The following is an 11,608-nucleotide window of genomic DNA, read 5'->3' on the forward strand; positions in this document are numbered from 1 at the left end:
GATCTGTTCCTATATGTGCCCTGACCAGGGACTGAACTGGCAACCTCTGTGCTTCAGGACAACACTCTATCCAACTGAGCTATCAGCCAGGGCGGTTTAGCCTTAAGTTTTTAAATAAGGATTGTTTGTATACTTTTAAAGCACTTTTCACATGTTTTATTACCCAATCAAAAAACAGTATTGATCATCAATCATGTGCACAGCACCTACTAGGAGGCACTAGGAAGATGCATAAATCAATAAGCTATTGCTCTGTAGTGTTTTATAAGAAAGGAAATCAGATATAAATATAAATAAGGACCCCAAGTACAAATGGGTCCTGACAACTAGATTGGACTCTGGAATTAGGTCCAAGTTTGAAACCTTGGCTCCATCACCCATTAGCTGTATGGCTTTCAGCAAATTAATCAATCTTTCTAAACTTCAGTTTTTCCCTCTATCATCTTCTGTGTAATATACCTACTTCACAGAGGTGTTTTGGTTAACTAAGTAAATTAGCACCATGTTTAGCACAAAGCAAATGTTCAAGCAGTGGATCATAAGTTAAATGTATGTTTAATTTTATAGAAAAAAACTACCAAACTTTTTCCCATAATGCTTGTATAAATCATTTTTCACTCCCACCAGTGGCATATGAGTTTTCTAGTTTCTCAGCATCCTCACCAACACTTGCTATTATCATTCTGTTTCAATTATAGCTATTCAGGTGAATGTGCACAGATATCTCACTGTGGTTTACTTTATTTCCCTGATGCTTAAATGATGTTAAGCATCTCTTTGTATGATTATCGGTTGTTCATATGTCTTCTTTGAACAGAAAGAGTGTGTACAAATCTTTTGTCTATTTCTCACTGTGCTTTCTTATTAAGTTGATGAATTCTTTACATATTCTGGATACAGACCTTTCACAAATATTTCCCCTAGTCTGCAACTCAACTGGACTTTCCATTTTTTAATGGTAGCTTTAGAAGGGCTGAAGATTTTAACATCAATAAAGTCAAATTTTCAAGTTTTTCTTTTTTTTTTTTTTTTTTTTTTTTTTCATTTTTCTGAAGCTGGAAACAGGGAGAGACAGTCAGACAGACTCCCGCATGCGCCCGACCGGGATCCACCCGGCACGCCCACCAGGGGCGATGCTCTGCCCACCAGGGGGCGATGCTCTGCCCATCCTGGGCATCGCCATATTGCGACCAGAGCCACTCTAGCGCCTGAGGCAGAGGCCACAGAGCCATCCCCAGCGCCCGGGCCATCTTTGCTCCAATGGAGCCTTGGCTGCGGGAGGGGAAGAGAGAGACAGAGAGGAAGGCGCGGCGGAGGGGTGGAGAAGCAAATGGGCGCTTCTCCTGTGTGCCCTGGCCGGGAAAAATTTTCAAGTTTTTAATGGTTAATTTTCTTTTTTGTTCTAAAAAAAAAAAGCTTTTGATATCCTAAAGTCTCAAGGATTTCCTTCTGTTTTCTTTTCTTTTCTTTTTTTTTTTTTGTATTTTTCTGAAGCTGGAAACCGGGAGAGACAGTCAGACAGACTCCCGCATGCGCCCGACCGGGACCCACCCGGCATGCCCACCAGGGGGCAACGCTCTGCCCACCAGGGGGCGATGCTCTGCCCCTCCGGGGCATCGCTCTGTTGCGACCAGAGCCACTCTAGCGCCTGGGGCAGAGACCAAGGAGCCATCCCCAGCGCCCGGGCCTTCTTTGCTCCAATGGAGCCTTGGCTGCGGGAGGGGAAGAGAGAGACAGAGAGGAAGGAGAGGGGGAGGGGTGGAGAAGCAGATGGGCGCTTCTCCTGTGTGCCCTGGCTGGGAATCGAACCCGGGACTTCTGCATGCCAGGCCGACGCTCTACCACTGAGCCAACCAGCCAGGGCCTCCTTCTGTTTTCTTGCAAAAGTTTAAGCTTGCCTGACCAGGCAGTGGTGCAGTGGATAGAGCATCGGACTGGGATGTGGAGGACCCGGATTTAAGACCCTGAGGTCGCCAGCTTGAGTGCAGGCTCATCTGGTTTGAGCAAAGCTCACCAGCTTGGGCCCAAGGTCGCTGGCTTGAGCAAGGGATCACTTGGTCTGCTGTAGCCCCCCGGCCAAGGCACATATGAGAAGGCAATCAATGAACAACTAAGGAGCTGCAACGAAGAATTGATGTTTCTTATCTCTCTCCCTTCCTGTCTGTCTGTCCCTCTCTCTGACTCTCTCTCTCTCCCTGTCTCTGCCACAAAAAATAAAAAAGCTTCTATGATTATGTTTATGATCCATTTCAAACTATTTTTTTGTATGGTATGAGACAAGCCTTGATTTTTTATTTCTTATGGATATCCAATTGTTTCTGCACCAGTTTTTGAAAAGACAACCGTTTTAAAATTAATTTTGTTGAAAATCATTTGACCATATATGTGTAGCTCTGTTCCTGAACTCTTGATTCTATTGATATGTCTTTATAATACCATACTGTTTTTGTTTTGTTTTGTTCTGTTTATCGGTTGACTTTAGAAAAACAGAGAGATGGGGGGGGGGGAGCCCTCATCCACTGTTCCACTTAGTGTGCACTCACCGGCCGCCTCCCACATGGGCCCAGACCTAGGGTGAAGCTCACAACCTTAGTGCCTCAGGACAGCACTTTAACCAACCAAGCTAATTGGCAGCACCACATTATTTTGACTACCATAACTTTATAGTATTTATAGTAAGTCTTTTTTTTTTTTTCCTGAAGTTGGAAACGGAGAGGCAGTCAGACTCCCGCATACGCCCGACCGGGATCCACCCAGCATGCCCACCAGGGGCGATGCTCTGCCCATCTGGGGAGTTGCTCCGTTGTGGCTAGAGCCATTGTAGTGCCTGAGGCAGAGTCCATAGAGTCATCCTCAGTGCCCGGGCCAACTTTGCTCCAATGGAGCCTTGGCTGCGGGAGGGGAAGAGAGAGACAGAGAGGAAGGAGATGGGGAGGGGTGGAGAAGCAGATGGGCGCTTCTCCTGTGTGCCCTGGCCGGGAATCAAACCCGGGACTCCTGCATGCCAGGCCGACGCTCTACCACTGAACCAACTGACCAGGGCCTATAGTAATTCTTGATATCCAAAAGTTTAAGTCCTTCTCTCATATATTTTTGTATTTTCTCTTCCTTGATTTTGTGCAGTTTCACTATAATGGAAGTCTTCTTTTTTTTAAATATTGACCCAGGAGCAGAATTACTGAGACATGGGCTATAACCAAAATTAATTTGGCAAATTGCTCTCCAGAAAGGCTGCACTAACTAACCTATATTCCCACAAAGTCCCAATATTCCCCCATTTTGGTTTACAGTTAACATAACCCAGCTTTCTAATTTTTGCCAGTTTAATGTTATAAACTGTTATCTCTATGTTTTTGTTTTTTTTTAACTGATAGAGAGAGGAAGGGTGGGGAGAGACATCAATTTATTGTTCCATTTATTTATGCATTCATTGGTTGATTCTTGTCTGTGCCCTCCCAGGGCTTGGCAGGACAACACTTTAACCAGCTGAGCTATCCAGGTAGGGCTCTTCATGTTGTTTTTAAAAACAGCTTTATTGAGATAAAACTGAAATTCAACAAACTGCACAGGCTACAATTTGGTAAGTTCTGACGATTGTGTACACCTGTGAGACCATCTTCACAAATAGGTAATAAATACATCCTTCACCCACAAAAGCTTCTTTGTGCCCCTTTGAGTCTGAGCTTTTTCATTTGCGAAATGCAGCTCGCTGTGTAAGGATATGTGGTGTGAACTTAGCTGGGGGTCTGGCACATAGATGGTGCTGGGGAAACAGAGCTAGCATCACCACAACTGTACAGCAGGGTAACTGAGTATGCAGGCCCTGGAGCCAACTGCCTGGGTTCAAACTCTTCTCTTTTATTTGCTTCCTTAGGCAAGTTATTCAGTATCAACCTCTCCATCTGTAAAATGGGAATGATCATGAGGTACCTTACCTCAAAGGATTGTTACGAGGATGGAAAGGGTTAATACGCTTGAAAACATTTTTTTTCTGTCATAGGTAATTGAACAATTTTATCTAGACTTTTTCAAATTTTGAAAATACTCATTAACACCTTCTCTGATATATAGGAGTTTGGGACTTCAGCACGGTAAACTTTGAACTCTATGTGGCTTCCTAAAGGTCTCTAAGAAGTCTTCCAAAGCTGTTCTATAAGGTCTGTGATTTAAATAGTAATGGTAATTCTAGGAGTCACCACAAGAGGGAATAGGAATGAACTCTTGTGGACCATGAAAACAATTTAATAGTATATATTTTTTATCTATCCACTTTAAAATAACAATATTGATCTCTGAGCAACTGGCTTCTTGTTAGTATGTTACATCCAGGGCTTCAATGAATGTCTCCTTGTTAGTGTTCTGTTCATCCTGAGCCTTTGTGGTTGAACACTATAATGTACATATGAACAAAAGGACTTACAAACAATCTATGGAGAATGACCTGTTTAATAAGTAGTAGCAATAATAATAATAGCCAACATTTCTTTAGTGCACACTTTGTGTCAGACACTGTTCTAAGTGTTTTTTGTTAACATTTCCTATAAGTAGGGTATTCTTTTTTTTTTTTTTTTTGAGAGAGAGAGAGAGAGGGAGAGAGAGAGAGAAAGATAGGAGCATGGAGCTGCTCCTGTATGTGTCCTGACCGGGAATTGAACTAGCAACCTCTGGTTCCAGGAAGAGCCTCGGGTACTGGTTATTGGAAGCAAAAGCAAACAGCAGCCAAGGGAAGGGTGGGAGGAACTGGTAAGAGATCTGAGTGATCTGGGATGAGCAAGAATAGTATCTACCACAGGGTTTGTTTTTTCCCTTCTTTTAGAAAAGCTAAGTTCAAGTCCTTGCTTTGCAATTTCCAAGGATCATATGTAACAATATAATGAAAGTCTTCAGGAAGTGAAAATGTTAGATGAATTATTATTTTTTTTCATTCAATAAGCATTTACTGAATGAACTTCTACTATAAACCAGGCATAGTTCTAGGTGCTGGAATATATACCTTAACACAAGATTGTAAACTGTTAAGGAGCTTTTAATCCAGTGAGAGAGCCACAGGGAAATAGAAAATTACCTGACTGATATTATTAAAGGATGGTGGGCAAGGGGAGCCAATGGTACAGGGCAGGGCATCAGGGAAGTTTTCAAATGGAGCTGATGCCTAAACTAAGTCCCAAGAGATGAGGAGGGTTTGTCAGGCAGACAGCCAGAAAGAGCATTCCTAGCAGAGGAAATAGCACAAAATCAAAGAGGTATGAAACAGCCTGACATATCAGGAGGCTTGAAAGTTCAACACAGAGGTCTTGTAGGGCAGGCCTAGGAGTTTGAACTTAATCCTATAAGGCAATGAAAGCCATTGAAGGATTCTGAGCTGGAGAATAGTTTGCCCAACTTTGCCTGTTAGAATGATCACTCTGGCCGGCAGTAGTGTAAGCAACATGGTGGAGGGAAAGAGACCAGATAGGGAATCAGATAGGAGACAATTAGAATGGCCAGATCAAGAGTTCTCAGGAGGCATCCACACAACTTGAAGTACTGAGTGGAAAGTGATGGTTTTAACCAAGATTAGAAATTATTATTTTGCCAAGGGTGAGGGACTGTTCCCAGGCACGACACCAGAGATATGGATGAGATTTGGGAGAACTTGTAGAAAAAATAAATTATATAAATTATTACTAATAAATCATATGGAATATCATGCTCTTCAAAGGACAGTACTTTCATAGCCGTTATTGGGTTGATCCTGAAACACGCTGGGAGAGGTGGGAAGCAACTGATAGATGAAAGGCTTGAGCTTCACAGAGGCAAAGTTTGTTGCCCATAGTCATGCAGGATTTATTTCTTTGATGTAGGTTAGTAAAATATGGAATTAGAACCCAGGCATCTTTTAGAGAAAAGAAGTTTTTCCTCCATCACACAAATTAATATGTGCTCATTAAAGACAATTTGGAAAACAGTAAAAAGTAGGAAAAAATGTTTAGTCCCTCATAGCGTCACAAAGAACTACTAGTAGTATTTCGGTGTGGCTTTTTTACCCCCAAATATTCATTTTTTTACGTTTAGCCCTTCCCCCCACCATTAAATTGAGATGAAGGGAAGGGGAAAGGAAAGAGAGAGAAAGAGAAGCATCAACTCCTTGTTAGTTGTTGCATTTAATTGTGCACTCACTGGTTGCTTCTTTTTTTTTTTAATGATTTTAATTTATTGTGTTTACATAGATTCAAGTGTCCCACTGAATACATCCCCACCCCAACTGGTTGCTTCTTGTAGGTGGCCTGACTGGGGATGGGACCTGTGACCTCAGTACACCGGGACGACTCTATCCATTGAGCTACCCAGCCAGGGTATGGTTAGGTTGTTTTTTTGTTTTGTTTTTTTATAAAAAACGTATACCATAAAAAAGTATTTTATTTTTTAGGTTATGATAAAATACTTACAAATGGGCATTACTTAATATAACATAACTTACTGGATATGTTATTATAAAGTCACAATTCAAAGACTTAGTGTAACCAATTTCAATTGATCTATATATGTGCCTGTTTCTCAGATGGATCATTGAATATTTACAGTAGAGTTTTTGTTTGTTTGTTTGTTTGTATTTTTCTGAAGCTGGAAACCGGGAGAGACAGTCAGACAGACTCCCGCATGTGCCCGACCGGGATCCACCCGGCACGCCCACCAGGGGCCACGCTCTACCCACCAGGGGGCGATGCTCTGCCCCTCCGGGGCGTCGCTCTGCTGCGACCAGAGCCACTCTAGCGCCTGGGGCAGAGGCCAAGGAGCCATCCCCAGCGCCCGGGCCATCTTTGCTCCAATGGAGCCTTGGCTGTGGGAGGGGAAGAAAGACAGAGAGGAAGGAGGGTGGGGGTGGAGAAGCAAATGGGCGCTTCTCCTATGTGCCCTGGCCGGGAATGGAACCGGGGTCCCCCGCACGCCAGGCCGACGCTCTACCGCTGAGCCAACCGGCCAGGGCCTAGAGGTTTTTTTTTTTAATAAATAAATTTTTATTTTAATGGGGTGACATCAATAAATCAGGGTACATATATTCAAAGAAAACATTTCCAGGTTATCTTGTCATTTAGTTCTGTTGCATACCCATCACCCAAAGAGAGATCGTCCTCTGTCACCCTCTATCCAGTTTTCTTTGTACCCCTCCCCTCCCCCTCTCCCTCCTTCCCTCCCCCCACCCCCCCGTAACCACCACACTCCTGTCCATGTCTCTTAGTCTCGCTTTTATGTCCCACCAATGTATGGAATCCTGCAGTTCTTGTTTTTTTCTGATTCACTTATTTCATTCCGCATAATGTTATCAAGATTCCACTGTTCTGCTGTAAGTGATCCGATGTCATCATTTCTTCTAGTTGAATAGTTTACCATGGTGTATATGTGCCCCATCTTCTTTATCCAGTCTTCTATTTTTTTTACAGTGATTAAAAGCCTTTAAGCAAACTCTTGGCTAGTATGGTTAGGTTTTAATCTGCTCTGTTAATCTGTTTTATGTTTATATTTATTATAAAATAAGCACTTCATCATGTAGTCTCACATTTTCAATATAATTTCTTAAGAGATTTAGAATATTTCACCAAGTTTTAACTATCTGCTAATTGGTGGACATTTGCATTGCTTCTTTTTAAAAATTTATTACTTTACTTATTTTAGAGGAACAGGGAGAAAGAGAGAGGTAGAAACATTAATCTGTTCCTGTATGTGCCCTGACCAGGGATGGAACTCACAACCTTTGCCTATAAGAACAATGCTCCAACCCACCGAGCTATCTGGCCAGGGCTTGGGCTGCTGCTTCTTTTTTTTTTTTAAACTACATTCTGTGGACAATCCATTTTTTAAAATTTCTTTTATTAATTCATTTTTAGAGGAGAGTAGAGAGAAAGAGAGAGAGAGAAGAAGGGGAGGAGCAGGAAGCATCAACTCCCGTATGTGCCTTGACTAGGGAAGCTCAGGGTTTTGAACCGGCGACCTCAGCATTCCAGGTTGATGCTTTATCCACTGCGCCACCACAGGTCAGGCATTGGGTTGCTTCTTAAAATTATTTTTCTTGGAGCACCAGGGCTGGCTGATGGTAATGGAGCTGAGAGGCTCTGCTCAGAGCGAGCTGAAAATGAACACCAGAGGACTTGGATTTCAGCTAAAGGACAGTATTCCAGTTACTGAATTTTCAGCAAGAGGACCTTTTGAAAGACATGATCTTCTTCAAAAAGGTTTTACTTGTATGAAAAATGAACTTTTGCCCAGTCATCCTCTTGAATTATCAGAAAATAATTCCCAGCTCAACCAAGATAAAATGAATTTTTCCACACTGAGAAACATCCAGGGTCTGTTTGCTCCACTAAAATTTCAGGTGGAACCAAAGGTAGTGCAATAGTTTCAGAGTCCGCCATTTCTTCCAAGCTCAAATCTTCCACTGGATATTTTGAGGGTTAATGATGAGACTATTGGATTTGAAGATGTATCTTTTTTAAGATTTTATTTCTTGATTTTACAGAGAGAGGAGGGGGGAGCAAGAAATATCAACTCATATATAGTTGCTTCAATTCAGTTGTTCATTAATTGGTTGTCATATGTGCCTTGGCCAAGTAAGCCCAGGGTTTCAAACAAGCAACCTCAGTGTTCCAGGTTGATGCTTTATCTGCTGTGCCACCACAGGTCAGGCTGAAGATATTCTTAATGACCCATACCAATGGGAGAACCACACTTGATGGTGAACTATAAACTTGGTTTACTGTAATGCAATGTGCTGATCATGAAAATGGAGGAGTATATCTTGTTTATAGTCATGTTTTTAGTATAATTTTATGTATACAACATTAAAAGTACTGACACATAAAAACAAAAATATTTTTCTCTCAATATAAAATGATCACTGTGCCCTGGCCCAGCACAGAGGCTGCTGGTTCAATCCTGGTCAGGGCACATACAGGAACAGATTGATGTTCCTGTCTCTCTCTCTCTTTCCCCCCCTTCCTCTCTGGCTAAAATCAATAAATTAAAACAATTTTTAAAAATCATCATTGTGCCCTGGCTGGTTAGCTCAGTGGTAGAGCATCGCCTGGTGTGCAGGAGTCCCGGGTTCGATTCTCAGCCAGGGCACACAGGAGAAGCGCCATCTGCTTCTCCACCCCTACCCCTCTCCTTCCTCTCTGTCTCTCTCTTCCCCTCCTGCAGCCAAGGCTCCATTGGAGCAAAGTTGGCCCCGGCACTGAGGATGGCTCTATGGCCTCTGCGTCAGGCGCTAGAATGGCTCTGGTTGCAACAGAGCGACGCCCCAGATGGGCAGAGCATCACCCCCTGGTGGGCATGCCGGTGGATTCCGGTTGGGCGCATGTGGGAGTCTGTCTGACTGCCTCCTGGTTTCCAACTTCAGAAAAATACAAAAATAAATAAATAAATAAATAAATAAATAAATAAATAAATAATAAAAATCATCATTGTAATTAACATCTTTACACACATGGCTTTCTCTGAATTTTGGATTCATCCATTGGAACAGGTTTCCAGAGTAGAACGATTAGGTCAAAGTAAAGAACATTCTATCACTCATTTTTAAAAAAATTTTTTTTTTTTTACAGAGACAGAGAGAGTCAGAGAGAGGGATAGATAGGGACAGACAGACAGAAACGAAGAGAGATGAGAAGCATCAATCATTAGTTTTTCGTTGCACATTGCGACACCCTAGTTCATTGATTGCTTTCTTATATGTGCCTTGACCGTGGCCCTTCAGCAGACTGAGTAACCCCTTGCTCGAGCCAGCGACCTTGGGTCCAAGCTGGTGAGCTTTGCTCAAACCCGATGAGCCCATGCTCAAGCTGGCGACCTCGGGGTCTCAAACCTGGGTCCTCCACGTTTCAGTCCGACGCTCTATCCACCGCGCAACTGCCTGGTCAGGCTCTACCACTCTTAATATAATATTGTCCATTGTTTTCAAAAAGGATTGTACCCACATTGATTGGACCCTCCATCAGCACTCTTGCTACTAATCACATTTTTTCTCCCTCACTATAGTAATAATAGAGAGCTATTGATAGCCTTAAAAGAAGGAAGGAAGATCTTAACTGTATGGAAACCCTTACCTTGGCCATCCTGTTTCTCTGCTGTTGTTTCTTGTTAGAACAGCAGATGGCAGGATAATCCCACAACAGGTGGTCGTGACTTAATTTAATTGCAACCGAGAAGAAATTGCTTCTTTTCCCACATGTGTTTTTTTCCTGAGATAAACAGCATGTAGGGCATCAGCCCCTTTATTGAAAGTAAGATAAGTTAGAAGGTGAATTTTCAGCAAAGAATATCAAGGCAGCTAATATAAATTCTGAACATTAGGTTATTACAGTCTGTGCAAAAACATCTCTCAGAAAGAAGCAAACGGAGGTTGAAAGCCGATTGTTAAAATTCCACATATTCAAGATTTCCCCAGTTAATAATCATAAAAAGTTTATAGCCAGAAAGTCACAGAGGCCCTTCTGTTGTAATTGTTAGACTTTAGAGTCAGTGGGAACACCCTTCTCACCCAGGGGATTTTAAAAGCTGATCCCATCCCCTCCCCCAACCCTCTCCCCAAGCACTCATTTCCCATCCCTTCACAAAATTGCCAGGGTAATTGACTCTTAGATGAGATGAGTTTGACTTTCTACCCTGATTTTGTAACAGAAGTTCTTTTGGTGAAGTCCTTTGTTTGAAAATGCACAATAAAAATGGCTTTAGAATGACTTCAGAGGACTCTTTCTTTTTCTGGTGCCAACAACAGATTCCAAAGCAGCTATTATTCAAGGTGGGTGATAGGATCCCCTGAGATTGTTTAAGTATCGGTTTTCAAAGTGCTTAGGAACCTGAAATGTCCTGTATGGTATATTTGCAGGTGCATAATAGGCCAAGTGCTCCCGGGGTTATAAAGACTGCCTTCCTGTAGTTGGAATAGACGGAGTTAGCTTCTTACTGAAATTGAAGGCTGCAATGTCGATAACAAATCTGATTCTAACTCTCCCATGTCACTGCAGCCCAAAGGTGCCTTTGTCTCCCAGGAGAAAGAGGTTGGAGGTAAGTGAATGGCCCTTAACCAGACCCATGTAGAAAACATAGCTAAGAAAAACTTTTGTCCTGAGAGTGTAGGTTTAGGGCTGTTGTGTGTGAAGCAAATTTGCTTTGTTCACAACCAACCTGCCTAAATACAAGCATTGCGAGGTGACTAGAGCTGCGGAGCAGCAAACTGCTTTAAAAGCAGGCTTTCAGTGGGGAACTTGAAGCATACAATGGCTTTATTTTTGTTAGATATCATTCTCCAACATGGCTTTTTTATTGCACTAACCAAAATAAATCTGGATAAGCTTAAAAGGCTACCTTGATGTCAGAAGAAAATGAATATTGTCTCTCGTGAATGTTTGAATGGTAGTACATAATCCTAGCTATATCCAGATAATAAGATTTACACCTCCTCCCCCAGAAAGCTTTCCTGCATCATAACATCACCAAGAACATTCACTTTGGGGCTTGATGGTTCCAAGCTGTCTTGCTAAAAACTTCTAAGGAAATAGTTTGCCCGCTCGTTCACACTTCCATTTATAGTTAATACTTGGGTGTATCAGTGGTGTTCTGAACTCCTTTTACT

The 11,608-nt window shown here is 42.3% G+C and overlaps 1 pseudogene; it reads left to right on the forward strand.

Moving 5' to 3' along the window:
* The first annotated feature begins 8,110 nt into the window (after positions 1-8,110).
* On the forward strand, positions 8,111-8,737 carry LOC136397565 (proteasome maturation protein-like; annotated as a pseudogene).
* Positions 8,738-11,608: the final 2,871 nt, after the last annotated feature.

Source organism: Saccopteryx leptura, chromosome 3 (genome assembly GCF_036850995.1).
Source record: "Saccopteryx leptura isolate mSacLep1 chromosome 3, mSacLep1_pri_phased_curated, whole genome shotgun sequence".
Taxonomy (NCBI): Eukaryota; Metazoa; Chordata; class Mammalia; order Chiroptera; family Emballonuridae; genus Saccopteryx; species Saccopteryx leptura.